The sequence below is a fragment of the Prionailurus viverrinus genome, chromosome C1, assembly GCF_022837055.1.
Source record: "Prionailurus viverrinus isolate Anna chromosome C1, UM_Priviv_1.0, whole genome shotgun sequence".
Classification (NCBI taxonomy): domain Eukaryota; kingdom Metazoa; phylum Chordata; class Mammalia; order Carnivora; family Felidae; genus Prionailurus; species Prionailurus viverrinus.
Window position 1 is genome coordinate 185,919,624 of NC_062568.1, and position 13,866 is coordinate 185,933,489.

Genomic DNA, 13,866 nt, shown 5'->3' on the forward strand with positions numbered 1-13,866 from the left:
AGCGAGGCCGCGTGTGTGCTGACGATGGCTGAAGAGGACTGGGGGTGGGGGGAATAAAAACAAAAGCACAGGTGGGACCACCAAAGGCTCCCTTTGGGGCGGTGGCAGCAAAATGGAGGCAGGGTTTGCCTGCTTTTGGAGGGCCTGGGCCAGGGTCCAGGGAGAGCACCTGGGGGTGAGGAGGCCTGGCTTCTGCCTCTAGCTGGGCAGCTCCAGAGCGTTTGGGGTGGCCCCGCGAGCAGCCAGAGGGAAGGGAGGGCAGAGGCAGGGGCAGAAGCATCCAGAGAGGCTGGCGGAGAGGTCGGGCAGGCACGTTAGACAAGGCTGGGCACGCCCCTGGCATGAGTGGGGTTCCTTCCCTGCCTCCGCCACGCCTGGTCAGGCCGGGTCAGGAGCTCGGTGATGAAGTGAGCAGAAGGGGCTGAGGAAGGCTGGGCAGACGAGGGAACAGATGCAGAAAACCCACACCATGGAGCAAAAGAGATCTTTCCGCAAGCGATGCTGTTTAGATGGTCCCATTACGCTTTGGCCCATTTTCCTGATGGTATTGCTTTGGATTGAAGGGTGTGGCGGTGACTTGGGGGAGCTCGTCGAATGGCTTTAGGAGAGGGGGAGAGAAGGAAAGGCCTTGGGGTCAGAAGTGGAGGGGTCTTGGGGCACCTGGGTGGTTCAGTCCGTTGAGCGTCTGACTCTCGATTTCAGCTTACATCATGATCTCACGGTTGGTGGGATCGAGCCCCGCATGGGGCTCTTCACTGACTGCAGATCCTGCTTGGGATTCTCTTTTCGCCCCCCCCCCCCCCACATGCACGTGCACACTTTCTCTCTCCCTCATAATAAATAAATAAACTTTGGGAGGCTTTTCAAGGCAGCCTGCACCAGGGTTCTGGGGGCCTGGGCCCATTTGGGTTAAGGATTGAGGGCTGAGTGTGGCAGCTCTTGTTTAGACATTAGAAAAACAAACTTGGACTCCACCCGAGGTCAGATCCAAAAAGGCAGAAGGGACTGTGGAGAATCTGGGGGAGGCCACAGCGCGCTCCCATTCACGCCCATTCAGTCAGTAAAAACCAAGAAGCCTGACGATGCCACGATGCGGCTTCAAATGTTGCTAGAAGGGCAAGTTGTTTTGTTTTGTTTTTAATTTCTTTTTAACGTCCATTCATTTTTGAGAGACAGAGTGTGAGTGAGGGAGGGGTAGAGAGAGAGGGAGACACAGAATGGGAAGCAGGCTCCAGGCTCTGAGCTGTCAGCACGGAGCCCGACGTGGGGCCCGATCCCACAAACTGTGAGATCATGACCTGAGCTGAAGTCGGACGCTTAACCGACTGAGCCACCCAGGTGCCCCTAGAGGTATACGTTGACACGAAGACCCTGGAAAACAATCTGACATTGTCTTGTCAAATCAAACGATTCAAATATCCTCTGCCCCACCAATTCCGCCCCACGGTATATGTGCGCAGAAGCCCTTGCCCCTGTGCCCCAGGAGACACCGAGGAAGGCTCAGGGCAGCGGCGTTCATAAAAGTAAACGTAAAGACACAGAAAGCCGGAAAGAACCCAAGTGTCCCATTCCGGAAGCAAGGTCAAACACACAGGGTAAAGCTCACAGTGTGGAATGATGGGGAACAGCGGCAAATGATGGGCCCGGGGCTACACACAGCAGCCCGGGTCAATTCCGGTGGCTGACGGAGGGTAAAACCAGGGTCTCAGAAGAGTTCATACCGTCCGAGGCCTGGTTGATGAGGCTCCGAAAGAAGGCAGAGGAGATGACGAATCGCTTCGGCACGTATCCTGGGCTAAAACTGAGGAAGGAGGAAGGGAGGAGAGAGGGAGAGAGAGACAGAGAGAGCAAAGAAAGTCAGGAGAGGAGGGAAGGCGTGCAGGGAGGGAGGAGAAGAGGGAGAAGAAAGGAGAAGCAAGCTGAGGAGGGGGTAGGGCGGGAGGATAGGATCAGGGAACAGGTAGAGGACGTTCTAATCTGTGCTTGGAGCGTAGGGTCCCGGTTGTTTGTTACATTACAAGTGAAAAAAAGAATTAAAAATCAGTAAAAAAAAAAAAAAAAAAGGGTGGTCATGAAACAGAGTGTGTTATGAATAACAGTGTATGACTAATACACTCCGAGGGACAAAAAAAGTATGGAGCCGCCCCTGGAGGTCCCTTTGGGACCTTGGTCCAGCTCTCCCAGTGTCCTCAGGATGTCCCCAGGCCCCACCCTCCCCCTTTTCCACGGTCCCCTCCCTCCTACCATCACCCCATCACTTCCTCTGGGGATCTCTCTGAGCTCAGCCTCGAGGGGATGCTCGGAAAGCAGAACCGTGGAAAGAGGGGACCCCCCTGAGACCAGGGGCCGGCCCTGTACCCCCAGACGGCAGCACGGGGAGGGCTACTGGACATTCAGCAAAGAGCGGATACAGGAGCAGCCGTCCTTGCCCCTGGCTCTCGGTGACTTCCTGATCTCCCTCGCTGCACCTTTGTGCCCACGACCGGTGTGGTGTGTGTGTGGGGGGTACTTCCTGTCAAAGATCTGCAGGCTCCCAAATCAGAGTCCCCCTCCCCCCACATCCCTGCCCCAGCCACATCACCGGCCCCTCTTCTCTGTGTTCATTGTTCATTCGCTCAGATGCGCGTGCTGAGGGCCAGGCGCTGTCCCCCGTGCTGAGAACACAGCGGCGAGAAAAAGGAGCAAACCGCCTTGCCCTTGCCACACTCGTCTTCTTGGTGGGAGCAGGGCAGGCAGGGAGGCGGACGGTGACAAGATAAATGTGAAAACGACCTAGGGTGGTGCATGGGGACGGCAAGGGCTGTGGCTGAGGAGAAGATATCGGGGCTTAAGGGTAGGGAGTAGGCTGCCCTTTCGATCAGGGAGGCCAGGGACGCCCTGTTACTGACATTTGAGTATAACGATCTTTGTTTTTTAAGTTTTATTTATTTATTTGGAGAGAAGGAGAGAGAGAAGAGAGGAGGGGCAGAGAGAGAGGGAGAGAAGGAGACCCCAGGCAGGCTCCGTGCCATTAGCGCAGAGCCCGATGCGGGGCTCAAACTCCCGAACCATGAGATCATGACCTGTGCCGAGATCAAGAGTCAGATACTTAACGGACGGAGCCACCCAGGCACCCCTGAGTAACAACTGAAGGCGGTGAGAGGGTGAGCTCTGGGGATCTTGTGGGGGGTGGGGGAGGAGCCTTCCAGGCAGAGGGAACAGCCAGGGCGAAGTTCTTCGCCTGCAGTAGCATTAGCTGGACAGAGAGGCACAGGGGAGAGGAGGAGGCAACACAAGAACCAGGGCAAAGGGGACAGGTAAGGAGGCTAAAGGTGACACCTGGCAGGGATCAGGGGTGACCGGGGCCAGGCTCGTGGCAGTGGGAGCGGTGAGTGGTTGGGTTCTGGACCCAAGGAGGTGGAGCTGAGAGGGTGGCTGTGACGTGAGGTGTTAAGAGAAGGTCAACAAAGCCACTGGCTTTTTGTCCCGAGCCCCTGGAGGGCAGGTGCTGTCCTGCAGTGAGATGGCAAGACCGTGCAGGACAGGTCTGAGCAAGAGCAGGAATTCCATTTCGGACGTGTCAAAGCAAGATGGCTGTGGGATGTCCAAACCAATGGTCAGTGGGCAGTTGAAGGGGTAAGTCCGTGGGGGGGGGATGGTGGCAGGTATAGGGGAGAGTCCTGCTTCCAGAATACTCGGCGTCCCTTTGTTGGTCACACCCCAGTGGGCCTTGGGGCTTCAGGGAGGCAGAGGTCGTTTCCCAGGCATCTGGATTTCTCAGTGCCCACTACAGGGCCCATAGGCAATGTTGAATGAATGAATGAATGAATGAATGCTCAAAGAATCATAGGGTGTCGGCTGCTGGCCTGCCCCATGATGACTGGGTATGACCAAGATGGGTACACAGTGACAGGCCCATTTTCAGAGGGGGCCATCTAGAGACAGTGGCCCATCCCCCCTTGAGGACCGCCCCAGGCACTTGGGTGAAAATTGACTGGGGGGTGTCAGGGCTGGTGACAAGGGTACAATTGGCCTCAGGGTGCTTGTTATGACAGCACTGCCTCTGCAGCTGTCATCAGCCCCAGGGAGGGCAGCACGGTCTCTGCACGGGCCTGGTGTCCGGGCAAAGACAGTGACCCCATGCCCCGGGGATCTCCTGGGACCTCCCTGCCCTCTCTCTCAGATGGTTTGGTCCAGCCCAGTGGTCTTCATGGAACCCTTGGGGCGCCTGGGTGGCTCGGTCGGTAGAGCCTCTGACTCCCGATTTCAGCTCAGGTCACGATCTCAGGGTCGTGGGATCGAGCCCCATGGCGGGCTCTGTGCTGAGTGTGGAGACTGCTTGGGATTCTCTCTCTCTCTGCTCCTCTTTTTCTCTCTCTCTAAAAATAAAAAAAATAAAATAAAATAATTAAGTCATGGAACCCTCTAACGAAACCTCCCTGGGAGTGGGGAGAGAAGGAAGAGAATCCCCAGGGGTGTGGGAGCCCAGGAGGCACAGAGCACAGCAGGAGGAAGGCTGGGTCCCCGGGGCTGGGTCAGCCGCACAGATTCCCAAGCCCCACTCCAGAGACTCCGAGGCCATTGGTTCTTTGCCTCGTGGGTAAGTCCTTGGCCTCTGGTTTCCCGTCCTGCTCCCTAAGGTCTGGGATTTGGGCAAAGTGCTCCCCTTCTCTGGGCCTCAGTTTGCTCCTCCTGTCAAAATCCAGATTCTGCCGAGTACCTTGTTTGTGGTTGAGGATTCAGCAAGACAAAGCACCTAAAGCCTTCTCTATTGTGACTATCAAAAGGCCTCCTCCACAACACAGAGCTGGAAGGTCACTACCACCCTGAGGACGCCATTGTTGTCAGATTCCATTGAGCTCCTCCACGATCTTCTCTTCTCCCTCTTTTCTCCCGTTCAAGCACTTTCCCCGCAGCTGCAACCGTCTGCCTCTCTCCTCGCCCTTCCCCCCTCCTCCTCCCTCCCTCCTGCCTCTCACCTGCCTCCTCTCAGCCCCCACCCTGACCCTGGAGAGGGACGCAGCCATTCTGCACAGCCTCACCTGGGAGACTAGCGGGTCCTACTGGGACAATGGACTTCTGGCGAGTCGTCCTCTCCCCAAAGCCTCTCAGAAATTGGGGGCAGCTTCTGGAGACGCTGTTTTTGGCCCAGGCACCACCAGCCCAAACAAAGGCATTTTCTATGGCTGCTGGGAAGGCGACAATTGTTTTCATTTAGCGAACGTTCACTGCCAGTGCCAGTGTTTTCTCTTGGAAGCCAACGTTTGGTTGAGAAGACAATGCCAAGCTAAATATTTTCTCTGCATAGAAATCCCTTTAATTTTTTAATCATTTGGCAAACATCGCCTCCCTCCCTCCCCTCGCCCTTCTGTTCTTCTCCCCCTCGCTCTCTGTCTCTGGCTGGGTCTCTGTCACACCCAACATCTGGGCTGGAAGGGAACGGTTTGGTGGGCCACACGATTGTTTCCAGACCCACAAATGGGGGGCTTGGTGCAGACGCACAGCTGGTTGACGTGTTGACGTTGTCGTTTGGGATGTTTTATCTGGATAATGGCGGTTGATGCAGAACATGGCCTTCAGCCCCCGCCCCCCGCCCCGCCACCCCCATCCTATCCCAGCTGCTCACATTAAGTTCTGGTTAAGAGAGGCCAAGCAGGCAGTGATGAGGGGCCCCTATGCTGCCAACCAGGGCCAGGGCAACAACAGTTCTCCATCACTTTATGGCTGATGGCTGAAGCAGCTGTGGGTCAACATGCCCCTCTCGCTTCCTAAGTGCCCCCCGAGGAGGACAACCCCATCTCGCTCTCCGTGCCGAGGCCCAAAGGTACTCAGAGCCTCGGGCTTCCCTAGATCCAGGAGGGAGAGCGCCGTGCCCCGTGCCCCGCCCTGCCTCCTTCCTGACAACTGTCCTTCTGGAGCTGCCCTCCCATCACACCAGGGGGAATGGGTTCTGTTCCCCACCCTCTTTGGATGCTAACGCATACCAGGAATACCTCAATTTGGACCTGACTCAGGTCCCCCCCACCCCACCCCCGAAACTTGAGTTTCCATAACATGACCCAGAGGCGGGAGCATATCTGAACAAGACACAAAGAGTAAATGGATCAATGGATCAATGGCTCAATGAATGGATGGGTGATCGTGTGAATTCGTGAGTGGGTGAGTGAATGAATGGCCCACGCTTGGTGTGAGAGACCAAGTGAATGAATGAATGTGCCCCTGTGTTTGTGGCCAAGGGCACAGTGTGCAGCACAGACATTGGAGGGGAGGCCAACGAATGTGAAATTGGGTGGAGCAAGTCTCCACGGAGCGCGTCAATGGTAAAGGGCGACTGTGTTTGCTCCTCCTCCTTGATAAAAGTTCTGCCATCCACAGGGAGAGCAGCAGCTTTGCAACCCCGGGCCCTTTATCTGGGGTTGATTGCTGGCTTTGTCATTTCTTAGCTTGTGACCTTGAGCAGCTCGCTTCATTTCTCTGGGCCTCAGTCTTCTCATTGGCACAATGGGATGAGCGGGTAGCTATCTTTTGGGTTGTGTGGAGAAGTTGAGGATTTGAACATAAGGCCCTTGCCGAGTTTTAGTGCTCGTCTCCCTGAAGGGGGGTCAATGGAAAACATAACCTCATCGCCTGGTGGCACAGCGGGTGAAGGCCACCTTTTGGTTCCAAGGAAACATCTCCTCTCTGTGGAAAGACATCTGGCTACAAGGACATCTTCGGGAACACAGATACACCCAGGGGACACTGCCAGACTCCTCTGTCCTTCCCCTCTCTCTCTTAGCTCCTGGTGAATGTTTGACATCACATGGACCCAGACGGAGTGGGTGGATTTAGGAAAAATACTTGTTGGTGTGAACGATGGAACTTCCTAGAAAGAATCACTACTAAATACTAGCAGGGGTAGCAGAGAGAACGTTCACTGGGGCTGAGCGTGTTAATTGCCAAGGCCTGCCATCGCTATGAGCCAGATAGCAAGCAATGGTGTAGAGCTGGGCCGACGCTGCTGAAATTCTTCCTGGCAGGTGGCCTTGGCCGTGTTATTTAACCTGTTTACCTCTGTTTCCCCATCTGTATGATGGCAAAAATAGCATCTACCTCAATGCTTGGAATACAGCCTGGCACATGGTGAGCAATACATAAATGTTAGCTAGTATGGTGGTGATAGTCCCCAACTACAAGCTCATTCTTTTTTTTTTTTTCTTTAACGTTTATTTATTTTTTGAGAGACAGAGACAGAGCATGAGCTGGGGAGGGGACAGAGAGAGAGGGGGAGTCACAGATTCCGAAGCAGCCTCCAGGCTCCGAGCTGTCGGATCCCGACGCGGGGCTCGAACCCACAAACCATGAGATTGTGACCCGAGCCGAAGCCGGATGCTTAGCCGAGTGAGCCACCCAGGCGCCCCAACGCTCATTCTTGCAAGAGGATTACACAGCCTCTCCCCACTGTGACCGGGCTGGGGCACGTGACTTGCTGTGGCCACTGGAGTGCAGACAGGTTGAACTGGTGTTCCAGGTCCCAGAAGAGCTTTGAAGAGCATCTTCTGCTTGCTGTCTCCGGCCTGCCTCCCCCATGAGAGCAGCGTGTTCTAGATTATGGTTGGTTCTTCAGCCTAGGACATGTGGAGCTCAGCCAAGTCTGGCCAAGGGCAGGAAAGCTGCAGTCCCCATGTAATGAGAGCAAGAAACAAATGCTGCTTGTATAAGCTGCAAGATATCGGGACTGCTGTTAACCGCAGCAAAAGCTGACCAATGCAGCTATTGTTACTATCATTATCCCCATCTTATAGATGAGGCAACCGAGGCTCCGAGAAGTTAGGTTACTTGCCGTGTTTACACAGTAATTACGGGGGTGCAGATGGAATTCAAACTCGAATCAGTCATTCATTCAACAACAAGGGCTGGCACTGAAAAGGTAGACAGGGCCCCGGCTCTTGTGGAGCTTACATTCAGCTGGGCAGGAACAGGGAAATACAAGTGAATCGGTAAATACACAAGAAAATGTCAGGCTGTCACAAATAGAGTAAAAATAGGGGTAAAAAATAGAGTGATGTGATCGTGCCTGGGGAGGAGTGATGGGGTAGTTTTGACAGGACGGTCAGAGAGGATCCTCCCGAGGAAGTAACATCTCCTTTAAAGTATCAAGGATGAGAAGAAGCCAGCCCTGGAGAAGAGTGTGGCACAGCAGAGGGAACAGCAAATGCAAAGGCCCTGAGTTTGGAACCGGCATGGGGTGTTCCAGGAGCAGAAAGGGGCCTGGAGTGGCTGGGGGCAAGTGAGGACCGAGAGTGGAAGACCGGGGTGTCGAGGGAGAAGGGCCAGTGACGTGTGCTTTGTCATCCATGCTCTGGAAGCCGGGGGGAATTTATTCCGAGTGCGCGGAAGATTCTAAACAGAGGAGAGATGTGTTTGCATTTGCTTTCTAGAATTACGGTTATTTGGGATGGAGAAGGCAGGAGGCCAGCTGGAGGCTATGACAGCGATATAGGAGGAAGCAGTGGCGAGGCCCCGTGTGGGGGTGGAAATGAGCGAACCGACTGCGGATATCCTTTGGAAGGAAGGGCTGCGTGTTCATTGGAGGTTTGGAGGTGGGCGAGATAAGGAGGTGGCTCAAGGATGACCTTCAGGTGACCTTGGGGGGGGGGGTTGGTACCTGACTCTGACTTGAGGAGAGCTGCAGGAGGGGCCAGCAAGCCACTTCTGTCCAATTCCAGAGGAGGAGCTCATTATAAAGAAGCTCCGGGGGGCCCCTGGGCGGCGGGGGGGGGGGGGGGCTCAGTCGATACAGCATCCGACTGGATTTCAAGCTCAGGTCGTGATCTCACAGTTTGTGAGTTCAAGCCCCGCACCGGGCTCTGCACTGGCAGTGTGGAGCCTGCTTGGGATTCTCTCTCTCTCTCAAAATAAATAAATAAACTTAAAAAAAGAAAAAAAAAAAAAAAAAGAAGCCCCGTGACCCTCGAAGCCTGAGACCGTGTCCTGTTCGCTCCGGTAGCCGCCAGCCATGGATGGCTACCAAGCACTAGAAGCATGGCAGGGCCACGCTGACGTGCACGACGAGTGCATGTCAGACTCCAAAGACTTAGTACGGAAACCAGAATGTAAAACAGCTCATTAATAATTTTTATATTGATGACACGTAGAAATGGTAATATTTCAGATATGTTGGGTTAAATAAAGTAAGATAAATAAGATATATATAACGAATGTAATATAAATACCATACATGTTACAAATGCTACCTGCTTCTTTACTTTTAAAAATGTAGTTACCAGAAAAATCTAAAGTTACTATGGGGCTCACGTTTGCGGCTTGCACTGCCTTCCTACTGGGCTACGCTGTCATAGGACCACAATGGGGTGCCACCCCACATAAGGACATAATTGCTACAGCGCTGCCCAGAGCTGTCCCCAAGACTCTCTTCTTCCCGTCCTCCGGGGTCCCTGGGCTCCCTCAGCCAAGAGTAGGTGTCAGATTTCTCTGCAAAGACTGACAAGTTCTCACTCCAGCCCCTCCGGACCTGTTTTTGCCCAGAAACCACATGCAGTTTTCATCAGAAAGCAAAATACACACAACACGAAACTAAAGAAAGGAGCAAAATTTCCCTGACGCACTGCCAAGCAACTGTTCCATCTCCCACAACGCCCCGCAGTTTCTTCAAACACAAAGACGTTTGCCACATGGTCAATGAAATCATTTGGGAAAGTGTCAAAAGACTATCCACTTCGCCGGGAAGTTTGGGAGCCCTGAGATTTCCCCATTCCCCACAGCGGTCTCGGGGCCATTTACCTGTTTCCCCCTAGCTCAAAGCTCCCCTGGGGGTGGTCCCTGAGATCACACCCCTGTAAAACCACAGCCCCACCAGACCCCGCGCCCACAAGGATTGCCACCGAGGGTCCGCATGCGCCCTGGGGGCGCCTTGGGGCTCTGAGCAAATATCATTTCTCCTTCATGGAGGGTATTTGAACTCAGCGGGGTCAGGCAGTTTTTGAAAAGTGTCATATTCCCTGCCTGCCCACAGCCTAGACTGGATACGCCACCTTGCCCTGGGGCCATTAAACGAGGTGGAACCTCAGGAGAGCAAGATAGCTACGGAGAGAGGCAAAACCCAGAGACCACCCAAAGAGAGAGCCTAGAGACAGTGAGACAGAGAGAACAAAGGGAATACAGAGCAAGAAGGACACCTTGGGTACTCAGGTAGGGCCAGGCCTGAAGAAAGTTCAGAAGAAGAGAGTGCATTCATTCATTCATTCATTCACAAAACTGTAACTGAGTACCTACCATGTGCCGGGCACTGCACTAGGTGTGGCTAATTCAACAGTGAATTAGAGCGCAGCAGGTCTGGCATCTGCCCTCACAGGCTTGCAGACCTGTTGGGAAGATTAAACAAAGAATGTGTGGATGTATTTATAATGAAAACTATAAATGCTATACAAAGATAAGGATATGACGCCGTGAAATCTGCACCAGAGACATTCGAGCTGAGAGACCAGGAAAACCTTCCTTGAGGAAATGACGTTTGAGCTGAGATCTGAACAGTGACTTGGGGCTAACTGCACAAAAAGGAAAGTGAGCATGCCAACCGAGCAGTGCAAATGACATGTGCAAAGGCCCTGGGGGCAGAGGGAGCGGAGTGAATTTGAGGAACAGAGAGCAGTGTGGTTAGAGCAGAGATAGCTAAGGAAAGCTTGGCAAGAGATGACTCTGGAGATGGAGGCAGGGGCCAGACCACACGGGCCTCATGGAGGCCCCAGAGTCAGGTAGGGAAGTAGAGTCGAGACTCTGAAGCCAAAGGCTAGAAAGAGGAGGAGACTTGTTCATCGCCAAGGAGAACAGGTGCATGGTTGAAGCAGTGACAGAAGCTGGTACTGTACTATGAGTGGGTCACACCCGGAGTCAATCACCTCTGCGTTCACAGACCCAAGATAACTTTTACTTGGTGGGGTGTCCTGATGATTAGATGAAATATGCCTGGGACACCCTTGGCAGAGAGTTGGCATGTGGTGAGCAAACACATTCTAAGCAATTATGAAAAAAAAGCAACTACATATTAATCTATTATTAATATGGTGGAGGTGGGACAGGGGACGCAGGCAGGGAGCCCCACAGCAGAGCCGAGACCTAGGGACAAGACGGTTTGGGTCCATGGAGGAGCAGGGCTGTCGAGAGGCCGAGCGGTCTGGGGTAGCAGGCCGGGCAGGGCACTGCCAGGCTTCCCCAGGACCTGCCACCACAGTCCGGGGACCTCAGTTCCCGCCTCTCCTCCTGCATGCCTGGGAGTTGCCCCGTATTTTCCAAGAGGGAGGCGGACAGAGGTGGCGTCCTGTGGCCCCATCCTGGTGTCTCCCTCTAACGACCTCAGCCTTGAGCTTGAATTGAGAAAAAAAGACCCTTGTTCCTCCCGTGGGAGCTCGGGCACCAGTTTCTGAGATCTTCTCCGGAAGCAGTCACCCTGGTGTCTTCTGGGCGGAGCCTTTGGGGGGCCTGGGAGCTTAGCATCAAAGGATCATAGCCTTCCGGACTGTGAACAACAAGGTTTAACATGCTTCAGGCTTCTCCAAGGTTCCAAATTTTTCATCTGCCTTTAAAAAACTTTTTTTTTTTTTTCAATTTCAAAGGGTTGGAGGTTTTTGTTTTGCTTTAAAAAATGTTGCCTATGTCTGAAGAAATCCACACAAAAGAACTTGGGGATTCGGGAGGTGGTTAGTATACGGGTAATATTTTTTTGTGCTTTCTCTTAATGATAAAAGTAACATACACCCAACCTGGAAACTTGTAAAACACAGAAAAAGATCAATTAAAAAAAACTGACCTAAACCCACTCTCTGCAGATACTCACTGTTAATGGTATTGATGTGTAGCACAGGTATATATATTTTTTGAGCTCTTATGACAATATACACCAGCCATTACATTTGAGGTTTTTATGCACGGTTTTATTTTGTCCTCACAACAGCCCTGTAGGGTCGTGCAAGTATTTATTCCCAATTTACAGATAAGTAAAGTGACCCTCAGAGGGTCACACAGTTTGTTCAAAGTCATTCACATTAGGTGGGAAGAAGCAAAGCCGGAATCCAAACCCTTTCTGACCCTAAGCCCACCCAGATCACCACCACATTTATTCAGCTTCTGACTCTGGTTATATCCTAGTCACCTTCCTTTCTTTTTCCTTTCCTTTTCTTTTTTTTTCTTTCTGAGAGAGACAGAGAGAGAGAGAGAGAGAGAGGGAGAGAACGAGCAGGGGAGGAGCAAAGAGAGAGGGAGACAGGGGATCTGAAGCAGGCTCTGCCCTGACAGCACAGAGCCTGATGCAGGGCTTGAACTCATGAACCATGAGATCATGACCTGAGCTGAAGTCAAACGCTCCACTGACTGAGCCACCCAGGCGCCCCACTACCTTTCTTTCTATATGCACATTTATACATACATACATACATATATGTATGTGTATATATATATATATATATATATATATATAATATGTATACACATTTAAGGTAATATTTACACTTATACTGATTGCATTGCCCAGGTTATTTTGCTTTTTCACTTTGCAACACATCACGCGTATTTTCTCAAATCAACAATACTCTTCGACAGCACTGTTGTTAATGTCGGTATAGTATGTTTCAGTGCAGACTGGTGGCGGCTCTCAAGGTTCGCTCCAGGGTCATCTGGGAATTTGTTGGAAATGCGAATTCTCAGGCCCTGGCCCCAGACCTACCGCATCAGAAATTCTGGGAGTGCGGTCCAGGAATCCGTGCTTTGATCCGCGGTGACTCTGACGCAGCTCAAGTTTAAGAAGGGACCCTTCAGACGTTCTGTATTTTTCTGAATTAATCCCCTCTAACGGATATGTTTAGATTATTTCCAGGTTTTGTTTACCAAAAACCAGGCAAAATAAGCATCTTCGTTTGCCCACTTCTCTGAAGATCAAGAAAGTGATTTTAAAATAAAACAGGTGTCGAAACCAAATCAAAACAAACAAACGAAACGCGAATTAATAGATGCTACACTTAAAAAAAAAAAAAAAAGGGAACTGAAGAAAAGCATGAGAGATTTTGGTCAGACCCGAGGAAGTACTCTCTTTCCTGGTAGGACCACCTGGCAGGAGGAATGTCTCTGGAGCCCTGGATGTCATCTGCGGGGACAGCTCTGTCCCGCAGCAGCCTGGGAGGCCCCCGGGACACTGCTGATGCACTCCAGGCCCTTCTCATGCTTTCTGGGCTTTGAAGCATACTGGCTGAGCCGTTTATTAAAGAGACAGCTGCTGTCTGGGCCCACCCAGCGGGAGGAGGGCAGAGGGGCCCGGAAGCTGCGAAGGTGGATCTAGAGGGTAGGCTGGCCACTCACCTCCCAGCTGGTGATTTCATTAAGCGGGTGCCTGCTGAGCGGGCTCTGCCCCATGCCTCACTGTTGCCCTGCCAAGCTGCAGGGTTGTCGGCCTGGGGCCGAGCCCAGACTTCTGAAATCAACTCCAGGCTGCTCCCCGGGTTCTTGGAAGACACCCTCCATCTGATGCCGAATGGAGATCGGTCAGCGGGGCATTTTGCTGCCTGTTCTGGAGCTCAGGCTATCGCTAACGCCCTCCAGCTCTCATTTCCTGTCCACGCCTCCAGCCTGCCTGTTGGCAGGAAAACTTCCCTGGAACCTGACGGGCCCGAAGGATGCCTTGACAAAGAATTAAGGAAAGCAGTTTTAACTTTCCGGTGTGTCTGTTTTCTCGCCTGTGAAATGGGAGTGGCCGGCGATCCCCGTCCAGCGAGCAAAGGGACTGCTTGTGGGGTGTGTGCGGTGAGTCTTGGGTGTGACGTGGGGTTTTGACGTCATTGCTACGTATTCCGAGTCTAGAAGCGGCCGTTGCGGCTGGCTACTAAGGAAAGCACAGGTCTC

The 13,866-nt window shown here is 52.7% G+C and overlaps 1 long non-coding RNA gene across 1 annotated transcript; it reads right to left on the reverse strand.

Moving 5' to 3' along the window:
• Positions 1–7,388: 7,388 nt before the first annotated feature.
• On the reverse strand, positions 7,389–13,637 carry LOC125174044 (uncharacterized). The gene is made up of 3 exons (XR_007155230.1): positions 13,327–13,637; positions 10,255–10,343; positions 7,389–7,631 (listed from the first exon to the last, which is right to left on the reverse strand). It is a non-coding gene; the product is annotated as an uncharacterized LOC125174044 (long non-coding RNA).
• Positions 13,638–13,866: the final 229 nt, after the last annotated feature.